The following is a 13,801-nucleotide window of genomic DNA, read 5'->3' as shown; positions in this document are numbered from 1 at the left end:
GGGGCCACGGCGAGGGAGCGGAGAGGGCCCTGGCTTGCGGCCCCGGAAGGCGGGGGCGCCGCCTGCGTCGGGGGGGCGGGGGGAAGGCCGCGCAGAGGCGGCCACGGTGGGGAGCGGAGTTAACGGAGGAGGGTGGCGGCCTGGGATTGAGAGATTCCGGGTTGAGGAGGAAGAAAGTGATGCTCGGGAGAGGGAGTCCTGTGAGAGGCCCCTGGTCCGGAGTGGGATTGGCCCCTGGGAAGTAGGCATCGATGGGGTTGAGGGGAAATCGGCTGAGAGATGGAGATCTGGTTTGGGGTTTGAAGGTTAAGGACTCTGGACCAATGGGGACAGGGCATGTGGAGTGTAAGAAGGCACACAGAAACCGGAAAGTGGCCGAGGGGTGAGAGATTTTAGGGTAGGGATGAATGGAGGATGTTTGGTTAGAAGGTGTTATTTGGCTTCTTGGGAAGTACTCAGGGTGCAGTCAAGGTGGCTTTCTGTGTGCTTGCTCAAGGGTCGGGATCTTTTGTGAATAGTGGAGTCAGAACGGAGTTGAGGGAGCAAGTGCCTTAACATGACTGTCCTTCCACGCAGTACTTAGGAAAGGCGGAACACAGTTTTGCTACCGAGTCTGATCTTTGTCCTGTCTCCCTGAGGATCCATCCGAGTGTTTTGCCACAGCTCACACAAACTTAACTATCTCAGAAGTAGTGGGTATTAAGTATTATTTGTTTTTGATTGGGGCATTGTGTAATTCTTTATATGAAAAAGGAAAATGTTAAGAGCAACATTTGAAGATTCAGTTATCTTGTTGGGTATGTGTAATATCGCATAAAATGGTGCAAGGTCTCTTACAGAAACAAAAATGAGGATTAATGTATAAATATAGTTTGCAGTCTTGAATGAGCAATCTTTAATGTAGTGGGACTTGTATTATGTTTGTTGGGTAGTTTCAATTTTGAGAAGTTTTGTAGTTAAATAAACAATTCCTTTGATTTGAGAAAGACGTTAGTATATGTAAGTTAGTGTAACCGCCTTCCTCCTTGAAGCTTTTATGGCTTTTGTTTGTACATGGCAGGCAGAGTTAGGAGGCAGAGAAGAGGGATTTCCAGTGGGTTTAAATGGGAGGGATAATTTCTACTTGAGGGCAGGAAAAAGGCCTTCTAGGAGTTACCATGTCAAGGGCAGAATTCAAGAGAGGAATTATATAGATGTTTCCTTGTTCACCAGATTAGTATAGAATTTTAGCTACTGGATCATTCTTCAGGATGCGGAAGGTGTTTGTGGGTAACAACTCACTGTAGTCATGTTTTATCCTTATTGGAACCTAGTGCCCAAGTGTGCAGTGACCTGTAAGCAGAGAAGCAGTTCAGGTCAGGTTAAGCAGGGCAGGTTTCTTGAGAAAGGTGAATTTTGATCATTTGCACAAGGAGTTGGTTTATGGGTTATTAGACACAAGGGTGATTACAATCCAGTAGTTTGGATGAAGTGTAAGCAGCTGTGGACCAAAAAAACCCCACACAAATGAAAATGGTTTCTAAGGCAAATTACAGATAAACCTAAATGAAGGATTAGTTACGTGGTCATCAGTTAAGCCTCCTCTAAAAGCTTGGTTGATAAGTAGTGATTCCATATGATGGTTTGGAAGGAAACAGAACAGTTGGACTGAAGAAGAACAGTAATGTACAGTGCCCCAAAATATTTTTTGATAGCTAGAAATAGCAAAATTTATTAGTTGCTCCTTGGTGCCAGAAACTGTTTTGAGCTTTCCAAGTGTCATCTTTGGATTGTAGGTGAGGGAGAGGTTCAGACACATTTATCTTGCCTATCACAAGTCACACCAGCTATTACACGGCAAGTCAGGATTGACAGAATCAGTTAGTAAACATTAGTTGAGCATTTGCTTGATGCCAGGCACTGGTAAATGCTGGAGATTCTTAACTTACCAGAAAAGCCAAAGGTCAGATCTGAACCTCTTATAGAAGAAACTTGTTATAAAAAAAGTCAATAAAGAAGGAAAAAGATTGCTCGGAGAGATTTTGTAGATACTGAGGACTATGCTGTTTAGAGACGCTTAGAGTTGACTTTTTAGAAAGAAGACTTAGAAGAACAATGACTAAAAAGAAACCACCAAGGAAAATAAGGAAAAAAGAAATGTGAATGTGATCTCAAGATTGCTGAATTGAATTGTGATTTGGGCCAACAATCATGCTTAGTGGCGGGTACTTAATTTAAATATTTAGTGTAGTTACAGCTATCATCACTTTCAGGGGGAAAAATCATAGCAGAACCCCTTATAATGCTTTATTCTTTCACTTAAAAGAACTGAGTGTCTTAAAAATGCTTGTACTTTTTCCAAATAAAAATGAGTATTGTTATATTTATCATTAAGGGATAACAACCATTTAATAGAAACAGGGCAATAGGGAATATGTAGGTCTAAGCTTGGGGTGAAAGCAGAGATGATCTTACTTGATATCTGTTCCATGTGAGCTATTTTGGAAGACCTGTTCTCATGTTGGAAATTATAGTGGTATATTATTTGTGTTTTAATAAATAAAGCTTGCCTGAAGGTCAGGGCAAAGCAGTCACACTAGTCAGCCATATAGGCCAGGCGGTGGTGGCACACACCTTTAATCCCAACAGCCATACTAGTTAGCCATAGATGCTGGACAGTGGTGATGCATGCCTTTAATTCCAGCACTAGAGAGGAATATAAGGCAGGATGAGACAGAAACTCGCTCTTTTTCAGTCTGAAGATTTCATAGAGGTAAGAGCTCTTTAGTGGCTTGGCTACTTTGCTATTCTGATCTTCAGGTCGAACCCCAATATCTGTCTCTGGGTTTTTATTATTCGTGCTACAGAAAATGACTGATTTGTTGTGAATTGAAATAGTATGTCCTAAAAGATGGCATTTACTGAAGCCATAGGACTAGGTTATTAAAGTACCTTAAGTGGTAGAGATAGGGTCCTGACTTTCCTGAACATTTATTTTCTTAGAGTTTAAGAAAAGAACTTCTGCTGCTGTTCTTCTGGAAGAGGCAAGCAGGTCTCTGCCCTGCCCCTCCTTTCTTCTAACCCTTTCCCCTTCTCTCAATAAACTCCTCACCTAAGCTCTTTCTAAAAACAAAACAATAGAAGAGTCATGTTAACTGTTTCTTACATCCTTCCTTCCCACACATGGTTCCCTTGTCCTTCTCTTTGGTGGGTTTGATACAGACTTAAAAGTTTCACTTCAGTAAACAGTATAAAAATGCTACATTTATGTTTAACTCATCTACTTAAACAGTTAAAAATTCACTATTGGTACTTGGGAGATGGCTCACTCAGTAAAGTGTTTTCTGTGCAAGCATGAAGATCTTAGTTTGGATTTCCAGCACCCACAGAAGAACTGACATAACATGCCTGTAATCTTAGCACTAAGGAGGAGAGACAGGATTCCTGGGACTTGCTAGTTTACTAATCTAGTCAAATCAGAGACTTGTCTCAAAAATAAAGTGAGAAGCAATCAAGGAAAATATCTAATATCTAATGTCAACCTCTGGCTTCCACATGCAGAAGCACACACATGTATAACTCTCACATGCACACCACACACACACACACACACACACACACACACACACATCACTCATGTATTCCCAATTCAAAGAAAACATATTAAGAAAATAGCTCTGTTTATCAAATAATTATTCCCAAACAAACTAGGAGGATTTCCCCAAGGGTCAGTGCAGATTGAGTCCAATCTCATAAATGAAGAGGGAGCAATAACTTCCATTCGGACTGTAGAAATTGTGGAATAAGTGTAATGCGATTTCTCTTTCACCTAGACACTGTATTATGTTCCTTAATTAAATGATCACAACTACTTTCTTTTTTATGTATGTGCTGCATTTTATAAATGAGGAGACTGAGGTCAGAGAACTTAAGTTAGAGAGCTAAGTGACAGAATTAGGACATAGTCCTTACTTTGGTGGGGCATAGTGTCATGTGTCTGTAATTGCAGCACTTGGGAGGCAGAGGCAGGAGGATTCTTGAGTTTGAGGCCAGCCTGGATTGCATAGCATGATCTTATCTGAGAAAAACAAACAAGCAAAAAATTTCCCAAACCTATGTTTTGTTTCTGAAATTCAGACAGATAAGGACTTATTTATATATTAATATCGCTAATTGAAAAAAGTGTCATATAATCAGTATTTAATAGCTACTTGATACTTTAGAAGATGGGTCTCAGTCCTCTCCTCCACTTTCTTTAAGATAGGATCTAATTCCAAGTCCTGAGGATCTAATTCCAAGTCCTGAGGATCTAATTCCAAGTCCTGAGGATCTAATTCCAAGTCCTGGTTGTCTTGGAATTCTCTAGACTAGTCTTGATGCACAGTGATAGTCTACTTTTGCCTCCTGAGTGCTGAGACTAAAGATATATGCCACCATACTAAACTCCTGCTGCAGATGTTTGTGTGCTGTGACCCTACCTCTAAAGAAATAGTAGTGAGTTTGTTTCTTACAGGATCTGTTAGATTATATTTTCCTATTTTTAGAGATGCATGTTTCAGCATTTCAGTGTTTTTGAAAAGACAATATATTTGATAGTATATCTTTAAAATGTTAGGAGTGGATACTGTATCTTAAAGCCAAATATCCCTGAGAATTGAGGAAGTATGGTAGATGCATTAGATGCATGTAGTTTTTAATGTGTAATGGTTTTAGAATTTGCATTTTCTTCCTAGCCTTCCTTTATCATTTATTTACTTACCTTTAAATTATTGCTCATTTTCTTTAGTTAATATGATACAGAAATATGTCATAATGCAGAAAATTGAAATGAGCAGGTTTGAGTTTTAATTTTGTCGTTGTTAGCGATTTCATGTTTAACTGTAGACAAGTCACTTCCCATCTCTGACTTCAGTTTCCTCATCTGTTTCTGGTGACAGGGAGTAGAACCTTAAAAACTACAGTTGCTTTTTATCTCATTTTCCCTTTTTAATCTCCCTTCACTTCTGTCATTTTTGTCATGGATTCCTAAGGATATGGTTGTGTTCTTAATTATATTCTTTTTGCTGTCTTATATTTACTGAGATAGGCTCTCTTACAGAGCATATACTCATTAAATTGTTCATAAAGTAATGGATGGAAGTTGTCTCTTATCTGAGCTAATAAAAACATATTAGTAATATGTATGTGTGTATTTTAAAGCTGTTGAGAACCTACTAGCATTGTAGCTTAGTGGCAGAAAAAGTACTTAGCATTGCCTGCAATGCCTAGAGTTCAGTTCCCAGACCACAAATAACAAGAATAAAAATGTTGAAGTTAGCTGGATCCCAGAACTTGGGAGGCAAAGGCACCTAGGCAGATCTCTGTGATTTGAGTTCTACATCGTGAGTTCCAGGACAGCCAGAGCTATATAGTGTGACCCTGTCTTGAAAAATAAGGCTGAAGTTTCATTGGAAGTTACTTTTGCCTAAACATTAAGTGTTTATCCAAACTAGATCTCTGTTCTTAACAAATATACAAAGGAGAAAACTCGTGGGCCTGTGTTTAAGAAGCCTTCTGTTACTTATCCACCAGCTTTAAAAGTTATATACTTCTGGGCCATACTGCTTCCTAGCTTGTACCTCCATCTACTTTCCCACAACTTCAAAGCAAATTAAAGAACTAAACTGCCACACAGCCTAATGTTAAACAAAGTGGAATAGAAATGTTTTTCATCTGAAGTATTTTTTGAAACTTCTGTTTTCTGTGATATTGTACAATAGAAATCAGATACAGTAAGGTGCTGTGGGGCAGGTAGACTGTTAGGAGGGAGACTGAATATGTGCACTGGAAACAATGTAGCAGTGGTGAGCTGTGTACTTTAAACAGGTAGTGAGTTGAATTCTTTTGAAATGAAGTAGAATTTAGATATGTGGAAAGAGAAGAACTAGTAGGTGGTATGGTGAAGGAACTTGCACAAATTTATGCATATAGATAGAAAAATCTAACTTTGGCTTCAGTTGTATCTTAGTATATCTTTATCTTTTAGACCCATATAAGGTATTATGGGCATAGTGAGGATCTTGCATCAGTTCTTGGAAAAAGCCATTTGTTGTACTAGAAATTAAGGCACAATGTTTTATGAATGTATATTTGTCCCTAGTGGATTATTTGGCACATTCCCATTAAAAATTGCTGGTATCTTATAAATATTGTATGCCAACATGTAATAATCGATGTACTTTGGCTAAAGTGTGGGTGTGTGCCATTTCTTTTAGATACAAAACACTTGGAGGCTTTAAATAATGTCTCTTTTGTGTGCATACACGTGTTAACTATTTGAGAAACAAGATTTTGAAGTATATAGTTTATTGTAGTTCATGGAATTCTTAGAAATGTGGACTTAGAGAATCATGAGATATCTTTGAACTGGGGAAATTTATATCATGTCATCTTGTGAAGTATTCTAAAAATAACTTTTATTTCCTAGAATGCAGAAGTTCTTAATTTTTATAAACTTGAACATCTTCATAAAGATTTGTCTCCTTAGAAGAAAACCTGCATTTAGCTTTTTGTATAACTTTAGTGCTTTCTTAAAACTTTCAGAGGCTAGGCTGTAGCTGTAGCTCCGTGTTCCCCAGCATGGCTCTCGGACCTTAGTAACAAAACCCTTTGAGGTCTGTGGATCCTGGCTTAATATCTACTGCCCCTTTGTGCAGTGTTAGAGATTGAATCCAGGGCTTTGTTCATACTTGGTGTTTTACCCCTGAACTGTAGTTCTAGCTAATAATTCATTCTTTAATGTGTAGGCAGAAAGATACTGTGAAAACTCAACTCTGTTCTATTTTATGTCGTGTTTACCTTTATAAGTAAGTGATTTAATAAGGATTACAAAATTATGAAGTTTATCATGAAAATACTTGCTTAAAAAGTAGACCCACTGAATTCTTGGGGGAGAAATTAAACTATAGCCAGGTGGGCTTTTTGTTTGTTTGTTTTCAAGGCAGGTTTCTCTGTGTAGCCCTGGCTGTCCTGGAACTCGCTCTATAGACCAGACTGGCCTCAAACTTTCAGAGATCCACCTGCTGCTACCTACTGAGTGCTTGGATTAAAGACATGCGACACCACCACCCCGCTCATAGCCAGGTTTTTGTTTAGTTGGATTTTTTTGAGATTGGTTTTATGTAGACTGTGCTTTAGTGTTTTATGTACATCATGTAGGGCTGCATCTGCTTGAATGAACAGAAGGTGGACACAGTAGAATGCATAAATATCTTTTATTTTTCTTGCAGCACCAGAAAGTTCTCTAGATTACCTTGCCCTTAAACAATAAAGGTCTGCGGAGAAAAAGAAAAACCTGTTATTTTGAAACTCACATGTGGGTTGACATAGCCCTACAAGTAATACAGGCTTTGCGGCCGATGGATTGATTGTCAGTGAAACCCTGAGGCCCATAATCACTCATCATCCCCTTAGTTTGGAGAGTGGTTTTTAATAGGTTTCTTAGAAACATGCAATTTTTAGAAACCTATGGATTGCATTTAAAATATAGGTCATCATAGTATTTGGTTATTAGCATAAGCACAATTCTCAGAGAGGAAGCAGGTAAATTAGCTGATAGTGGGACATTTGATAGACTGAAGATGGTAAATAGTAGGTGAATGACTTTAAAGTGATAACCTTGGTGACCTTTAAAAGTTAATAATTCCCTAAGTAGCAAATATAAGACTAGGAAACCGTGTGTTCTAATGAATAGTAGTTAGAAATAGACTTTGTGAGCTAGATGATGATAAGCAATCTGGATTTTCAGTGAATTGAACAAGAGACCAGAGATGTTAATTAACTTGCCCAAGCATGGTTGTTATAGGCCCTGTAGTGTAGCAATTGATTACTCTGATTCTTGTTAAATCTTTTGTGCTTTTTAAATTTTTGACTAGAGCCAGGAAGATGGCTTAGTAAAAATGTTTGTTGTGCAAGATGTGACCAGAGTTTGATCCCTGGAACTCATGGGATGATGCACATCTGTAATATCAGTACTTCTAATGCAGTCAGCGGCAGACACAGCCAGGTCTTTCAGGAACAGTAGTTTTTTGAGAAGTGACTCTAGAAAGTTATCCCCTGACTGCAACACATGGGCCACGACATGCGTGAACCCACATTCATACACACACAGTTCTAAAAATTTTGACTGTCTTTTCATTATGGGTTTCAGTATACACAGAACAGTATGTTTTAGCTCTATGACTGATAATTTGACCACAAAATCTCTGAGTTTTTGTATTCTCAATTTTTTCTGCTGTATTCTTAGTATTGTAACGGTTACAAGGCTTATTTAAAGTAGGCTGCCAGGTACCTGAATTCAGTTCGACAGCTGAAAACATACTGGAAATTCAGAAAGTCACTAGACGTTACTACCCTTGTGACTTTTTTACAGTTCTTGGCCAGTCCTTGCCTGATAGCTTTTTTTTATTATTGATTTTATTGAGCTATACATTTTTCTCTACTCCCCTCTTTTTCTCTTCCCTCTCCTTCAACCCTTTCCTATGGTCCCCATACTCCCAATTACTCAGAGATCTTGTCTTTTTCTACTTCCCATGTAGATTAGATCCATGTATGCCTCTCTTAGGGTCCTCATTGTTGTCTAGGTTCTCTGGGGTTGTGATTTTTCAGGCTGGTTTTCTTTGCTTTATGTTTAAAACCACTTACGAGTGAGTACATACGATATTTGTCTTTTTGAGTCTGGGTTATCTCACTCAATATGATGTTTTCTAGCTCCATCCATTTGCCTGCAGATTTCAAGATGTCATTATTTTTACCGCTGTGTAGTGCTCTATTGTGTAAATGTACCACATTTTCCTTATCCATTCTTTGGTCAGGGGGCCTTTAGGTTGTTTCCAGGTTCTAGCTATTACAAATAATGCTGCTATGAACATAGTTGAGCACATATCCTTGTGGTACAATTGAGCATCCTTTGGGTATATACCCAAAGCCTGATAGCTTTTAGTTGCATGATATGTCTTAAAAGATACTGGTTTTTGAGAAGAGATTACAGGATTTAGCCCTTTAAAGACATCCATGAACGTATTCCTTCTCACTCAGAACTAGAGATCAGAAAAGGATCATTGACATCTGAGTGCAGATGTTATCACCACTTACACTTCTGAATTCTTTACCACTTTTGCTTGCTATGGCCAGAGGAATCCCTGACCATGTGAGGATTCAAGTTCCTTTAATCTGAAAGAACTCATAACAGTGCCTCTGAAGCTTTTAAATGTGAACTTTGTAGTAGAATAATAGCCATTACCAGGATAGAAATGTATTTTGGGGGAGATTTTTATTAGGAATATGGGTAGCTCCTAATTGAATTATAAAAATGGAAATCTTGATTAGTTAGAAATCAACGATAAAATTATAGGAGTTTAAAAATACCTACAACTAAATTGGTAACGAACCTAAACTATTGGTGATTTTCTTTTCAATTAAAAAACAAGCTTGATCATCAAAACCCATGAGTAGGTAAAGATGGCATGATTTAACTAGCAATAGTATTTCTTGAAAATTACTATTCTAATAACTTCTGAGAATTAAATGTGGTAACATTGCTAGTTGCAGTAACCAGACTTAGTTCTCGAATACAGATATAAGTCCATCATATATTTTGATAATGTTTGTTTAGCATTTATTCATATGTAGCCTTATGGATCAAAGGACAATTGTGTTTTCTTTCTTAAGTGATTTGTATGCAGAGACTTGTCCCATTTTTAAAAAGAGAAGTATTATTTAGGTGGCTGTTCTGGTGATCACAAGCTTTTAGTGAGCATTGTTTCCCTGTGAAGGGCCTGGTTTGAAGTTCACTTAGTATCTTTACTTCTGGACATCTTGTAGCCTTTGTAATGCTAATGTACTTTCACTAATCTGATTGGATATGGTTTGCAGTTTCTCAAACCCATTTCCCAACAAAACTTCCCTGTTTTTAGGTTTAACCTTAACCACAGATTCAGAAACCTTCTGAAGAAAGTAATGTAAGAAAAGCGTAGTATACCTCTGAGGCAGGGAGTGAGAGCAGTTTCCTGCTTTAAGGTTACATAGAAGTCTTTCGATGTGATAATCATAATGAGTCATAGCTGTTTGCAGTTATGAATGTATTTGCAGAATACAATTTTGTCACCATGTTTTGAAAATTTAACTTTGTGAATAGAATTTAGTATACTTTAGTTAGACTGTACAAGATATATGATTATTAATTTGACTTAGTTTGGAGTCATGTAGTCTGCATGTAATGTTTAGGGTTAAAGTGTACATTTTTTAAAAAAAAACATCAATTTAAGCTCAGTATTTTAAAAATATTAATCATGAAATATGTTGTGGACAGTATACAATCTTCATGACTTTTTAAGCAAAAGAGAATATTTTAGTTTTTTTGTAGACTTGGCAAGGTTTGAAAGCTTCATCTTTGGTAACAAAGTATTAGTATACCTTTTTTTTAGTATACCTTGTGTATCAAATGCTTTTATTTCTCATAAGCTAAAAATATTAAGATAAAAAATTCTTAATATGAAAACATTTTTATTAAGGTAAGGAATAAATACAGCCCAGTCATTTGTCTATAAAGTAGTTTATCTAAAACAAAATTACATGCGACTGACTTAATGGGCAAGTTTCTTCAAAGGATTCTCTCCCTGAAATGGAATTGAGTATGTTTTTCCAAGTGGTAAAAATGATCCCCACTTCCCCACTCACTCGGTGACTAAACTCATTATTAGGACTTGTTTGTATTTTATATTTTGGAGATTTCTTTCCACTCACTATCCTTATTTTTTTTTTTTTATCATACTGTATAGCCAGGAATACAGCCCTTTTCTGTAGGTTTTATAACAATTACCAGTATAGGCCTTAAACTTACAAACAGGAGCAAAATAAAATGGATAATATTGAAAACTTTGCAATTTTTATAAGCATATAATTTTAGTGCCATAAAATTGATAACTAACTCTCTGGTGTAGTATAAATAATTCTTTTATTATTGAGACAGGATCTAAGCATCTAAAAATTTTCAGGATAGTAAGATCCTAGAAGCATTTTAGTTCTTGTGAAAGTGCTGTGCTTATAGAAGGACATTGGTGTACAAAATGGTCATGTAACTATACAACATGTATAATCTAATGGACAAGAACTAATCTAATGGACATTGAGATTCCTTATTACCAAGTACCTTAGATATTAGGGGTGTAGAATACAGATATTGCTATATCAGTGCAGTATAGGCAAACAGAGTGGCTATTATATCTACTTCAATGGATGCTTACAACAGAGTTGGACACTGGCATCTTTTATTGAAAAAAGAAATGTTATCCAAGATGCTAGAGCTATTCTTTTGTCTGTGGAAAACTGCCTGATAAGCTTTAATTTTTGAGAAAAGAACTCACTGTTCTTTGCTGTGTGAACATAGTTTGTACATTTGAGTTTGCATTTTGATTGTTTATTTGTTGTGTATAGCTTCCTTTCACAGGAATTTATACTTTGCTAGTGAAAAGACTATGTATAAATTGCATTCAGTGTACATGTGTTTCAAAACATGTTGTATATAATAAATATATACAATTTTGTCATTAGTAAGTTTGTTACTCTTTTGTAGTTACTAGCTAGACCTTTGTCTTTCAATGTGCCTTCAAATGAAACTGAAAGATGTATGTAAAGGCTCCTTTATAGTCTCATTGAAGTGAATTGTCTTGTTTTGGCTAAAAGGTTATCAGCTCCAAATGTGGCAATCTAGTTAAAGCTCCCTGTTAATTGAAATGGAAATGCCATTATTCAAATAAGTTGGAGAGAGAGAGAGAGAGAAAGAGAGAGAGAGAGAGAGAGAGAGAGGGAGAGAGAGAGAGAGAGAAAGAGAGAGAGAGAGAGAGAGAGAGAGGGAGAGAGAGAGAGAGAGAGAATGACTATAGAAGTTTGAAAATATGATGCCCATGGGATCACACTTTAAAAAGTTTTGCTAGCAAAATAATATATGGTAAAGGGGACCTGTAACACAAATTCTAATTGGTCTTAATAATACAAACTTGGAGTCAGGTATTAGGGGTGAAAGCTGAAGGATGAGAGAAGTAAAACAGCCAGCCACTGGAGAGTTCTGACCTCTACCAATGCTTGGACTGAAAGAGCGAGATTCTGTCTCTATGAATCTTCAGACTGAATGCTGTCTCTATGAAACCTCAGACTACATCTCATACTGCATCCCCAGACTGCATCTGAGCTCCCGTCTCCTCCCACCTTATATTCTCTCTCCACCCAGCCATATCACTCGTGTCTCTACCTCTCTTGTGCTGGGATTAAAGACGTGTGATCCCAAATGTTGGGATCACCTTTGCGTGGGCTCTGTTTCTGTTTTAGACAGATTCATGGCCTTGAACTCAAAGAGATCCCTCTGTCTCTGTCTCCCGGATGCTGGGATTAAAGGTGTGTGCCACCACTGCCTGGCCTCTATTGCTAACCAGTGGCTTAGCTCTGCACTCTTAGGCAATCTTACATGTTAGATTACAAACAAAATGTCACTATAGGGACCCAGGAAGGGAAATGGCTTAGTTGGTGAAGTGTTTACCATTCAATTAGGAGAACGTGAGTTTGATTTCCAGAACCCACAAAAAAACAAGTTTCATGTACTTGTTATCCCAGCACTAGGGAGGTGGAGATGGGCTTATCCTTGGGACTCACTCAGTACACAGCCTAGCCTACGCTGTCTCATAAAGCAAAGTGGGTGGTTCCTTAGGAATGACACCTGAGGTTGAACTCTGGCCGCTACATACACCAATTATTTGGTAAATAAAAACTACAGGAATTCACTGTAGTAAGGTTCCTATGCTAGCCCCTAATATACCCTGAATAAATAAAGATGGAGTCATTCATGTAAAAGTTGTGTATCACCAAGCTGAAACTCTCAGTTGATTTTTGACTTCCTGGGATATTAAGATTATAGCAATGACAGTGAAACCTCCCCCATACAGATTAGTTTCATTTGGTATGATAATAAAGTTCCCTCTTTCTTAATCTAAAAAAGATAACCTTCAAAAATCTGGTATTAACCACTTAGTTATTTTTGTGTTCTAAACCTGATACTTCACAAGGAAAGTGACTTTAAGTTGACTGTAATGTGGTCTACCTTTTGTTTTGTTTTCTTTCTTTGGCCTTTTTATCTATTTGTTTTGGCATATAAAACCAACCTTTTAAGCCAGACATGATGGTATACGCTTATAATTTTAGCATTTAGGAGATAGAAGCAGGAGAATCTTGAATGCAAAGCCTGCCTGGTTTACATAGCAGGGCTTTTCAGTGATAGGGGAAGAGGGAGGGAGAGAGGGAGAAAAGAACAAACAACAAAACCTAGTAACTTCCAAATTCCTTGGAATTCTTATTTGTCTTATGGAATGAAATGCTATTTGATTGTAGAATAGAAAATAAAGTCAATTAGGGTCTGTTAAACTGTATGTTGCAAGGCACTGGGGCTAATCTCCATCACTGAAAAACAAAAACAGATTGTTTGTTCTAATTTTGTCCTTTGACAGATTTGGTGGCTGAGGAAGGGACCCAGAGACTCCTTGAACAACAAAACAAAGGCAAGGTGTTACTGGCCTGGTTGAGAGTTGGGAGCCCCTTTCTTTTTAACAGAGCCCACAAGAATTTCCAGATAAGCTCCTCTTGGCCAGATTCTGGTTTTTTTTTTTTTTGTTTTTTGTTTTTTGTTTTTTTTTTTTGCATTGAGTGTTGAAATAAGAGCAGCGGAGCTGCGTCCCCAGCACCCAGCCGCCTGCATGGCTAGCTTAGCTTATGCCCCGAAATAATTACACGGAAACTG

General features: G+C 37.5%; 1 protein-coding gene across 1 annotated transcript in view; it reads left to right on the top strand.

Moving 5' to 3' along the window:
* Far1 (fatty acyl-CoA reductase 1) overlaps nucleotides 1–13,801 on the top strand; it is a 52,131-nt gene that overhangs the window by 305 nt on the left and 38,025 nt on the right. The gene's annotated exons all lie outside the window — the stretch shown is intronic.

Source organism: Microtus ochrogaster, chromosome 8 (assembly GCF_000317375.1).
Source record: "Microtus ochrogaster isolate Prairie Vole_2 chromosome 8, MicOch1.0, whole genome shotgun sequence".
NCBI lineage: Eukaryota > Metazoa > Chordata > Mammalia > Rodentia > Cricetidae > Microtus > Microtus ochrogaster.
Note: the sequence above shows the minus strand (reverse complement) of the source record. Positions and strands in the feature narration are given on the sequence as shown.